Source organism: Oncorhynchus kisutch, linkage group LG1, assembly GCF_002021735.2.
Source record: "Oncorhynchus kisutch isolate 150728-3 linkage group LG1, Okis_V2, whole genome shotgun sequence".
NCBI classification, from domain to species: Eukaryota; Metazoa; Chordata; class Actinopteri; order Salmoniformes; family Salmonidae; genus Oncorhynchus; species Oncorhynchus kisutch.
In genome coordinates this window covers 38011149-38020566 of record NC_034174.2, presented here as the reverse complement: position 1 = coordinate 38020566, position 9418 = coordinate 38011149, and the positions used below count along the sequence as shown (strand labels likewise).

Below are 9418 nucleotides of genomic sequence, written 5' to 3'. Positions count from 1 at the left end.
GGATGAATTTTTTTTCTTCTCACACATCTACAAGCAATACCCCATAATGACAGAGTGAAAACATGTTTTTAGAAAATTTGGCACATTTATTGAAAATAAAACACAGACATATCACATCCATGAGTCAATACTTTGTAGAAGCATCTTTGGCAGTGATCACACCTGAGTCTGTCTGGGTAAGTCTCTAAGAGCTTTCCACACCTGGATTGTGCCACATTTGACCATTATTTTTTCAAAATTCTTCAAGCTCTGTCAAATTGGTTGTTGATCATTGCTAGACAAACATTTGCAGGTTTGCCATATACTTTCAAGTAGATTTAAGTCAAAACTGTAACTCGGCCACTCAAGAACATTCATTGTCTTCTTGATAAGCATCTCCAGCATAGATTTGGCCTTCTACTTTAGGTTATAAGGTGAATTAATCTCACAGTGTCTGGTGGAAAGCAGACTGAACCAGGTTTTCTTCAGGGATTTTGCCTTTGCATAGTTCCATTCAGTTTCTTTTATATCCTGAAAAACTCTCCAGTCCTTCAAGATAACAAGCATACCCATAACAGGATACAGCCACTACCACGCTTGAAAATATGGAGAGTGGTACTCAGTAATGTGTTGTATTGGATTTGTCTCAAACATAACACTTTGTATTCAGGACAAAAAGTGAATGACTTTGTTACATTTTTTTCTGGATTCATTTAGTGCTTTGTTGCAAACAGGATGCATGTTTTGGAATATTTTTATTCTGTACAGGCTTCCTTCACTCTGTCAAATAGGTTAGTATTGTGGATAACTACAATGTTGTTGATCCATCCTCCTTTTCCCCTATCAAAGCCATTAAACTCTGTAACTGTTTTAAAGTCACCATTGGCCTCCTGGTGAAATCCTTGAGTGGAAGTGGTTTCATTCCTCTCCGGCAACTGAGTTAGGAATGACGCCGGTATCTTTTTAGTGACTTGGCGTATCGATACACCATTCATAGTGTAAGTAATAACTTCACCATGCTTAAATGGATACTCAATGTCTGTTTCTTTTTTACCAATAGGTGCCCTTCTTTGCGAGACATTGAAAACCTCCCTGGTCTTTGTGGTTGAATCTGAGTTTGAAATTCACTGCTTGACTGAGGGCCCTTACAGATAATTGTATGTGTGGGGTACAGAGATGAGGTGGTCATTCAAAAATCATGTTAAACACTATTATTGCACAAAGAGTGAGTCCATGCAACTTATTGTGTGACTTGTTAAGCAAATGTTGAACTTATTTAGGCTTGCCATAAAAAAGGGGTTGAATACGTACTGACTCAAGACATTTCAGATTTCATTTTGAACTCATTTGTAAACCTTACCTTGCCATTGTGACATTATGGGGAATTTGGTGTAGGCCAGTGACAAAAAAATCTAATTGAATTTTTTAAATGGCTAAATAATTTAACAGTGCACCAGGATTACTTGCTACTTTGATTCCTCAAATGCAGTCTGTTGATAGAGTAGTTTTCAAAACCTAAATAATAATTTTGTTACATTGTTTGCTAGCTCAGCTGTTCATCTAGGAGACAGTTTGACATTTACTAGGGGAATAATGATCTGCAGACAATGATCAGCTAGGGTGAAATCATATTTTCAACATTTTGATGTCATATGTATAACCATATAACATAGTGTATTTGAAAAGTATTCAGACCCATTTATTTTTTTCACATTTTGTAAAAGCCTTATTCTAAAATGGATTAAACAGTTTTTCCCCCTCATCAATCTACACAAAACACTCTCTAATGACAAAGCAAAAACAGTTTAGATTTTTTTGCAAATGTATTAAATATAAAAAAAACAGATAACATAAGTATTCCTGACGCTTTACTCAGTACTATGTTAAAGCACCTTTGGCAACAATTACAGCCTCGAGTCCTCTTGGGTATTACACTACAAGCTTGGCACACCTGCATTTGGGGAGTTTCTCCAGATCTTCTCTGCAGATCCTCTCAAGCACTGTGAGGTTGGATGGGGAGCATCGCTGTACAGCTATTTTCAGGTCTCTGCAGAGATGTTCAATCAATTTCAAGTCCAGGCTCTGGCTGGGCCACTCAAGGACATTCAGAGACTTGTCCCGAAGCCACTCCTGTATTGTCTTGGCTGTGTGCTTAGGGTCATTGTCCTGTTGGAAGGTGAAGCTTCACCCCAGTCTGAAATCCTAAGCACTCTCGAGCAGGTTTGTCCTGAGCGCATCAAGGATCTCTCTGTACTTTGCTCCATTCATCTTTCCCTTGATCCTCACTAGTCTCCCAGTCCCTGCCGATGAAAAACATCCCCACAGCATGATGCTGACACCACCATGCTTCACCATAGGGATGGTGCCAGGGTTTCTCCGGACGTGACGCTAGGCTTTCAGGCCAAAGAGTTCAATCTTGGTTTCATCAGACCAGAGAATCTTGTTTCTCATGGTCTGAGAGTCCTTTATGTGGCTTTTGGCAAATTCCATGTGCCTTTTACTGAGGAGTGGCTTCCGTCTGGCCACTCTACCAGAAAGGCCTGATTGGTGGAGTGCTGCAGAAATGGTTGTCCTTCTGGAAGGTTCTCCCAACTCTACAGAGGACTCTGGAGCTCTGTCAGAGTGACCACTGGGTTCTTGGTAACCTCCCTGACCAAGGCCCTTCTCCCCCGATTACTCAGTTTGGCCTGGTGGCCAGCTCTAGGAAGTCTTGGTGGCTCCAAACTTCTTCCATTTAAGATTGATGGAGGCCACTGTGTTCTTGGGGACCTTCAATGTTGCAGAAATGTTTTGGTACCGTTCCCTAGATCTGTGCCTTGACACAATCCTGTCTCGGAGCTCTACAGGAAAATTCCTTTGACCTCATGGATTGGTTTTTGCTCTGACATGCACTGTCAACTGTGGGACCTTACATAGACAGGTGTGTGCATTCCAAATCATGTACAATCAATTGAATTTACCACAGGTGGACTCCAATCAAGTTATAGAAACATCTCAAGGATAACCAATGTAATACTTATGAAAAATAGTTATGTAAATAAAGTATTTCTGTTTACAGTTTTTAATAAATTAGCAAACATTTCAAAAAAACTGTTTTCGCTTTGTCATTATGAGGTATTGTGTGTCGACTGCTGAGGAAATTGTTTTATTTGATCCATTTTAGAATAATCAATGGAAACACCTGAGCTCAATTTCGAGTCTCATAGCAAAGGTTCTGAATACGTATGTAAATTGGGTGTTTCTGTTTTTGCTTTGTCATTATGGGATATTGTATGTAGATTGATGAGGGAAAAATTTAATTTAATAAATTTTAGAATAAGGTTGTAATGTAACAAAATGTGGAAAAAGTCAAGGAGTCTGAATACTTTCCGAAAAATACTAAAAACCTGTTTTTTCTTTGTCATTATGGGGTATTGTGTGTAGACTGATGAGGAAAACTTATTTTAAATCAATTAAAAAATAAGGCTGTAACGTAACAAAATTTGGAATAAGTCAAGGGTTCTGAATACTTTTTCGAAGGCACTGTATATATACACAGTACAAAGTTTTGTAAAAGTGACCAAGATTGCACAATAAAGTAAGGGACTGATTTCCATTGTGGTCTCTATTTTTTACATAAATACTTATTCAATTACATAGACACATTACAAAGATCCAGACAAAAGAAGGTTATAGTGTTCACACATTAGCCAGCTTTTGACATTCTTTTTAAAAGTGGTTATGTTTGGTATGGTTTTCATTGGTGGAAAAATTACCGAATTGTCATACTTGAGTAAAAGTAAAGATACCTTAAAAGAAAATGACTCCAGTAAAAGTATAAGTAACCCAGTAAAATTCTACTTGAGTAAAAATCTAAGTATTTCGTTTAAAATATACTTAACTATAAAAAGTAAATGCAATTGCTGAAGTATACTTAAGTATCAAAAGTAAAAGTATAAATCATTTCAAATTCCTCATATTAAGCAAATCAGACAGCACCCTTTTCTTGTTTTTTAAAAGTATTTACGGATAGCCAAGGGCACACTCCAACATTCAGACATAATTTACAAAGAAAGCATATGTGTTTAGTGAGTCCACCAAATCAGAGGCAGTAGGGATGACTGGGTATGTTCTGTTGATAAGTGTGTGAATTGGACCATTTTCCTGTCCTGCTAAGCATTCAAAACGAGTACTTTTGGGTGTCAGGGACAATGTATGGAGTAAAAAGCACATTATTTTCTTTAGGAATGTGGTGGAATAAAAGTAAAAGTAGTCAAAAAATATAAACAGTTAAGTACAGATACAGAAAAAAACTCCTTAAGTAGTACTTTAAAGTATTTTTACTTAAGTACTGTACATCATTGATGGTTTTGAGTTGCTGTGGTAGTTTTTTCCACTCCATAGCGCCAATATATAAAAATGTGTTCTTACCAGATTGACTCTGAGTCTGCTAATTGCATTGTGGTGTTGTATGATAATTGCATTGACCCTAAATAAGATCAAACAGAGAGCTTTTTTAACTGCATGTCTCACATCTTCAATGTTCTTTCATGCGCAGTGATGCACCTGGCCTCTCCACTGCCTATCAGCTATTTCTATTTGTTCTTGTGAATTCATATTGAAAATGTATGCAGCTTTAAATGCTTTAATGTGAGGTATGTTTGCAAGTTAGTCTATTGCAGATTTGGATAAATAATCCAGCTACCACTATTGTCACTATGAATGGTGGATCGAGGGCAGGATATAGACAGTTAGACTGGTAAGCTATGGGTGTGTTCGTAAATTCTCTCTGGAGTGTCAGAGTGCACTCAGACTGTGCTATAGGCATTTGTAAATTCAGAGCAGATTGTTGTCAGATTGTCCTAAATCCCTTTAGCTCTTGGAGTGTTCAGAGCACACACTGGAGACTCTGGCCAAGGAATAGGGTTGATCTGAGCGTTCTGATCTCACAACGGTAGTCAAGTGCCCACGCTAACTGGCTAAATTTGGCTAGATTTCTAGCTATTTCCAAACACAAATGAGAGAACACCTTACTCTGATTATTTTACTTGTCCTAGCCAAACTGGTTATATTGTTTTCATGTTATCTACAGTGTTAGTGACTGTAACTGTGCTGCTAGCAACAATTTAATTCAGTTTTTTTGTCTACATTTACTGATACCTGCCAACTTCAATGGGTGTTGGGTGTTCGTAAATTCATCAGTTATTCTGCGCTCTGGCACAATCAAATGAGAGTGCTCTGAAATCGGAATAGATAGCCAAAGTGATTTAACGAACGCACCCTATATTGACCTGAGGTATAGTAAAGGTTAGCCTGCAGAAAAGCGGTGTGCATAAGGGAAGTACCAAACCATCCTTGATATAGGGAAAGTGCATGCAAGCCGATGAGGAAATGTGGCTAGGATAGAATAAATTATATAGTAAAACCTACAAGAGAGCTAATGTAAACCAGGGAAGAAACACACTACCCTCCCCTGTGTCAATAAAAAAACATACAACCCTCCCCAAAGCAACCAAAAAAAAGTTAGACAACCCTCACCTGTTTTGGACCGCCTCCCCAACCCAATAGGCTAAATGTCAAACTGTCTTATTGACCGCCCTACATTAGAAAGTGTAAGCAGAGTGAGCTGTACACCGGATTGAAGACAGGAGGAGAAATGGAAGTGAGTGAGAGCGAAATATTGGAGGTGGTAGGTGTGGTGAACTTCTCAGAGCCCAAGGCTTGCACCTAGGGTCAGGATAAAGATGAGCCTGTGATGGTAGGAGTAAACTTTTTTTTATAAAAAGTGGACCCTTGCCTTTTGGCTGATACATTTGTATTTTCAGGGTGGGTGAAAACAGATTTGGGTGCTGTGGAATCGGTGAAGGTAACCAGAAGCGGTCTTGTGATAATTGTTTGTGTTTCTGCTGGTCAGAGGGAGCAGGTGCTCCGTGTTAAACGAATAGGGACAAGAGATGTGAATTGTTTTGCTCTCAAGAAAAGGGCGTCATTGAAAGGACTGATTACTTGGGTAGCAGTAAATGTGAAAGTTTCCCAACTGAAGGGGAAGATTCCCGGTGTTTGTGATGCTTGTCGCTTAGTGCGACGCAGACAGGGTGGCGTGAGTAGTGAAACAGAGGAGTCATTGTCTGTTCTTTTGAGTGTTCATGTTGAGTCTTTGCCCGACAAAGTGATGTTAGGATATATAAGTTATCCCGTATGAGCTTTTGTGCCGAATACATTACATTATTACAGGTGTCAAGCTCATGGGCGTGTGGCAGCAGTGTGTAGGAGGGAGGTTCCTAGGTGTGAGAAGTGTGCAGAAGGGCATGAGACAAAAGAATGTGTAGCGTTGGGGAAAGTGTGTTAATTGTAAGGGTGCCCAAGGGGCTGAGGATCTGAAATGTATTTTTTAAAATGTAATTAAGAAAGTCTGTTAAGAACAAATTCTTATTTACAATGACGGCCTACACTGGCCAAACCCAAACAATGCTGGGCCAATTGTGCACTGCCCTATGGGACTCCCAATCACAGCCAGATGTGATACAGCCTGGATTTGAACCAGGGTGTCTATAGTGACACCTCTAGCACTGAGATGCAGTGCCGAAAGTGACACCTCTAGCACTGAGATGCAGTGCCACTCAGGAGCCCCCTAAAAGCCCAAGGCGAGAGAGGCATGTTGAGATTTCCAGGGTTTATTTATAGCAATGGTTATCAATTGTACTTCAGAGATGGACCATAAGTAGCATAAAATTGAGGTTGTGGTGGCAGCTGCAGAGAGATAATTAGGTGTACGAGACTTGACGTCAGAAGAGTTACAGGGTGTCCTGAGTGGTGGTGTTCTGTCTTGTCCTTTCAGGCTGTTGGCCTGAGGTAGGAATAGATATATTGAAATAGTGGAGTATGGTGGTGGGGTTTTAGTGAATGTTGGGTTAGATGGTAGGGTATTTGATTATTTATTTATTTTAAAAATTCAAGCAAAGTGTAAGGGAGTTATACTCCAGTCTAGTAGGTGGCGGTAATGCAACATTTATTGGATGCCAACCGCTGTTAAACCTCATTGAAGACCGCACAACATTGCTAACACTAGCTAGCTAGCCAGTAAATATAATCCCCCCCGCAATAAAAAAATGTATGCTAGTAGGCTAAATTGGACATGTTATGAATAAAATTAATCTGCTGTCGACATCAGAATACGACTTGTGGCTTGCCACACTTACAACCATCCTTTTACCAGGTTCCCATGAAGCATTTGTAATGCTAGTCCACCACAACATACCTGAGAGTCTCCCGATTAGCAAGGTGTAGTCTGTGTTTAATTTAATTGTGTAATAAAAAACACAGTTTGAGATCATTGTGAGGGGATTTCGCCAGTGGTTAGAATTGGAAATTGGAGAATTTGTTGTCCAAGGTTAGAACAGTAACCACGGGGGCGGGGCTTAGCGAAGGGTAAATTCTCTATACATCAAGGAATTGAAGAATCAGAATAACTTGCCCAATATTACGGTTTTTAAACCTGATCTTAAATGAATAGATTAAGCCCTTTATCTTGTGTATTGGATTACAGATATGAGAACTTTTAGCCTAACCTTCTGAATACAGTTCAAATCCTGGTGAGGGTGAGTGGTTTGACAAAAATAGACTATGGATGATGACAGATTTACGGCATGAGATGAGCGGGGATAGACGGAATAAACACGATGGGTTTTCTGCTGTCAGATTGTCACAGTAAGAAAATTAAGAAAGCATAAAAATGAACGATTCTAAGCTAAATACAGGCCGTTACGGGATTCGATGTCGGGTTGGCGAGTGTGTTATGTTTAATAGAACACGACCCCTGAATCCGCTACAAATACTTATTGGTAGGGTAACCTCGACTGGCCAGCCCTTATCAATGGTGATGATATCGCTCATTAGATTACTATAGGTCATGTACACAGGATACAGCTGGATGTAAACAGTGCAATGAAATGCTTACTTGCAAGTTGAATGAGAGGAGAGACGCGCATAGTCTCTCGTTCCTCACAATTATATAGCTCTGTTCTCATTGGTCAATTGGTTATAACATGGTTGTACTGGCGTCTCGGATTGGTTGATGAGTGCAAATCGTAGTTGTAGACGACGATATGATTGGTTGTCGCAACCAGACATTTCATTGACTCACTGTTGTCAGGGAGGTAGCGTTTCATAGGGTTTCTTAACTACAATATTGTAAAGAAAGAGCAACACATTCCAAATATGTAATCAATTATAGGCTACTGAGTGCTGGAGTGGTGTAACAGTTGTGTTAAGTTTAATATATGATCAAAACTTGAGTTGTAGGCTACAGCTTGAGTAATGTTAGCCTACTGTGGTCTATTTTGAAAACAAATACAATAAAGCGTTTGGTGTGTTTAGAGACATTGGATTTTAATTCAAATATTGTTCATATTTTAAAACTGCTCTAAACATGAGAGAATGACGTATACAAAAGTGTGCATCATTCGAGGCTGCCGTTTGTATCTCAAACTTCTCAACGTAAACCCAGCGGCTCCGTGGCGCAATGGATAGCGCATTGGACTTCTAGGTTAAGGATCGAAGTGATTCAAAGGTTGTGGGTTCGAGTCCCACCGGAGTCGTATTTTTTTAATCTTATTGTGAAACATGAGTATATAGAATGATAATAAAAAAGGAAACATGACAATAGTGCGACTACGCAAAATACGCGAAACCAATAACTATTACTCTCCATAGGCATAAACGCACAGCTCTATATGCACACTGTAGCCTAATCTTTCACCGAAATTCAAGACACAATATTAACCAAAAGCTGTATAATTGTATTTCCATCCGATGTCGGGTAGTTGTCATGGTCTATAATCCAATAGGCGACGGTTTACTATGTATATAAAAGCTTGAAACATGAAATACTGTGCTGTCAAAAGTTGTTTGTGAACCGCTTGTTGCTCTCGACGTGCTCGTTCAGGACTATGCAGCCTGAAAGCGTGCGTAACAGTGCAGGAGGCGTCGTGTAACACTTGGCCTCTGGTGCTGGAAAAGCTGAGACGTCCAGTCATACAGTGGTGGAGCAGTGAAGTGCAAGGAAACCACATCAGTCTCACATACAAATATAGAATAAGTTATTTAGTAGGCTGATGGAAAAACCCATATCAACACAATAATTCCGCTATGAACAAATATTGAAATATTATTTTTTTATTTAGCTAATAATTATCTTACTTTTTAGCTCTGCATTGTTGGGAATTTTCTTGTAAGTAAGCATTTCACGGTAAAGTCTACACAGGTTGTATATACGGCGCGTGTGACCAATGCAATTTGATTGGATTTGAATATGCACAATGGTGCCCCAAACTTTGCCACCAAATGTGTCCATGCATCTGAACCGTTTGATAGTAACCTAACAGGTTGGATGGGTAGTATACCAGGGGCGTTCTAATCACATTCTCTGTGTCAACAAATAAGACTACAATAGAGTATACTT

General features: G+C 39.4%; 1 non-coding gene across 1 annotated transcript; it reads left to right on the top strand.

Moving 5' to 3' along the window:
- The first annotated feature begins 8465 nt into the window (after nucleotides 1–8465).
- trnar-ucu (transfer RNA arginine (anticodon UCU)) lies at nucleotides 8466–8555 on the top strand. The gene is given in 2 exon segments: nucleotides 8466–8502; nucleotides 8520–8555. It is a non-coding gene; the product is annotated as a tRNA-Arg (tRNA).
- The last annotated feature ends 863 nt before the right edge of the window (nucleotides 8556–9418 follow it).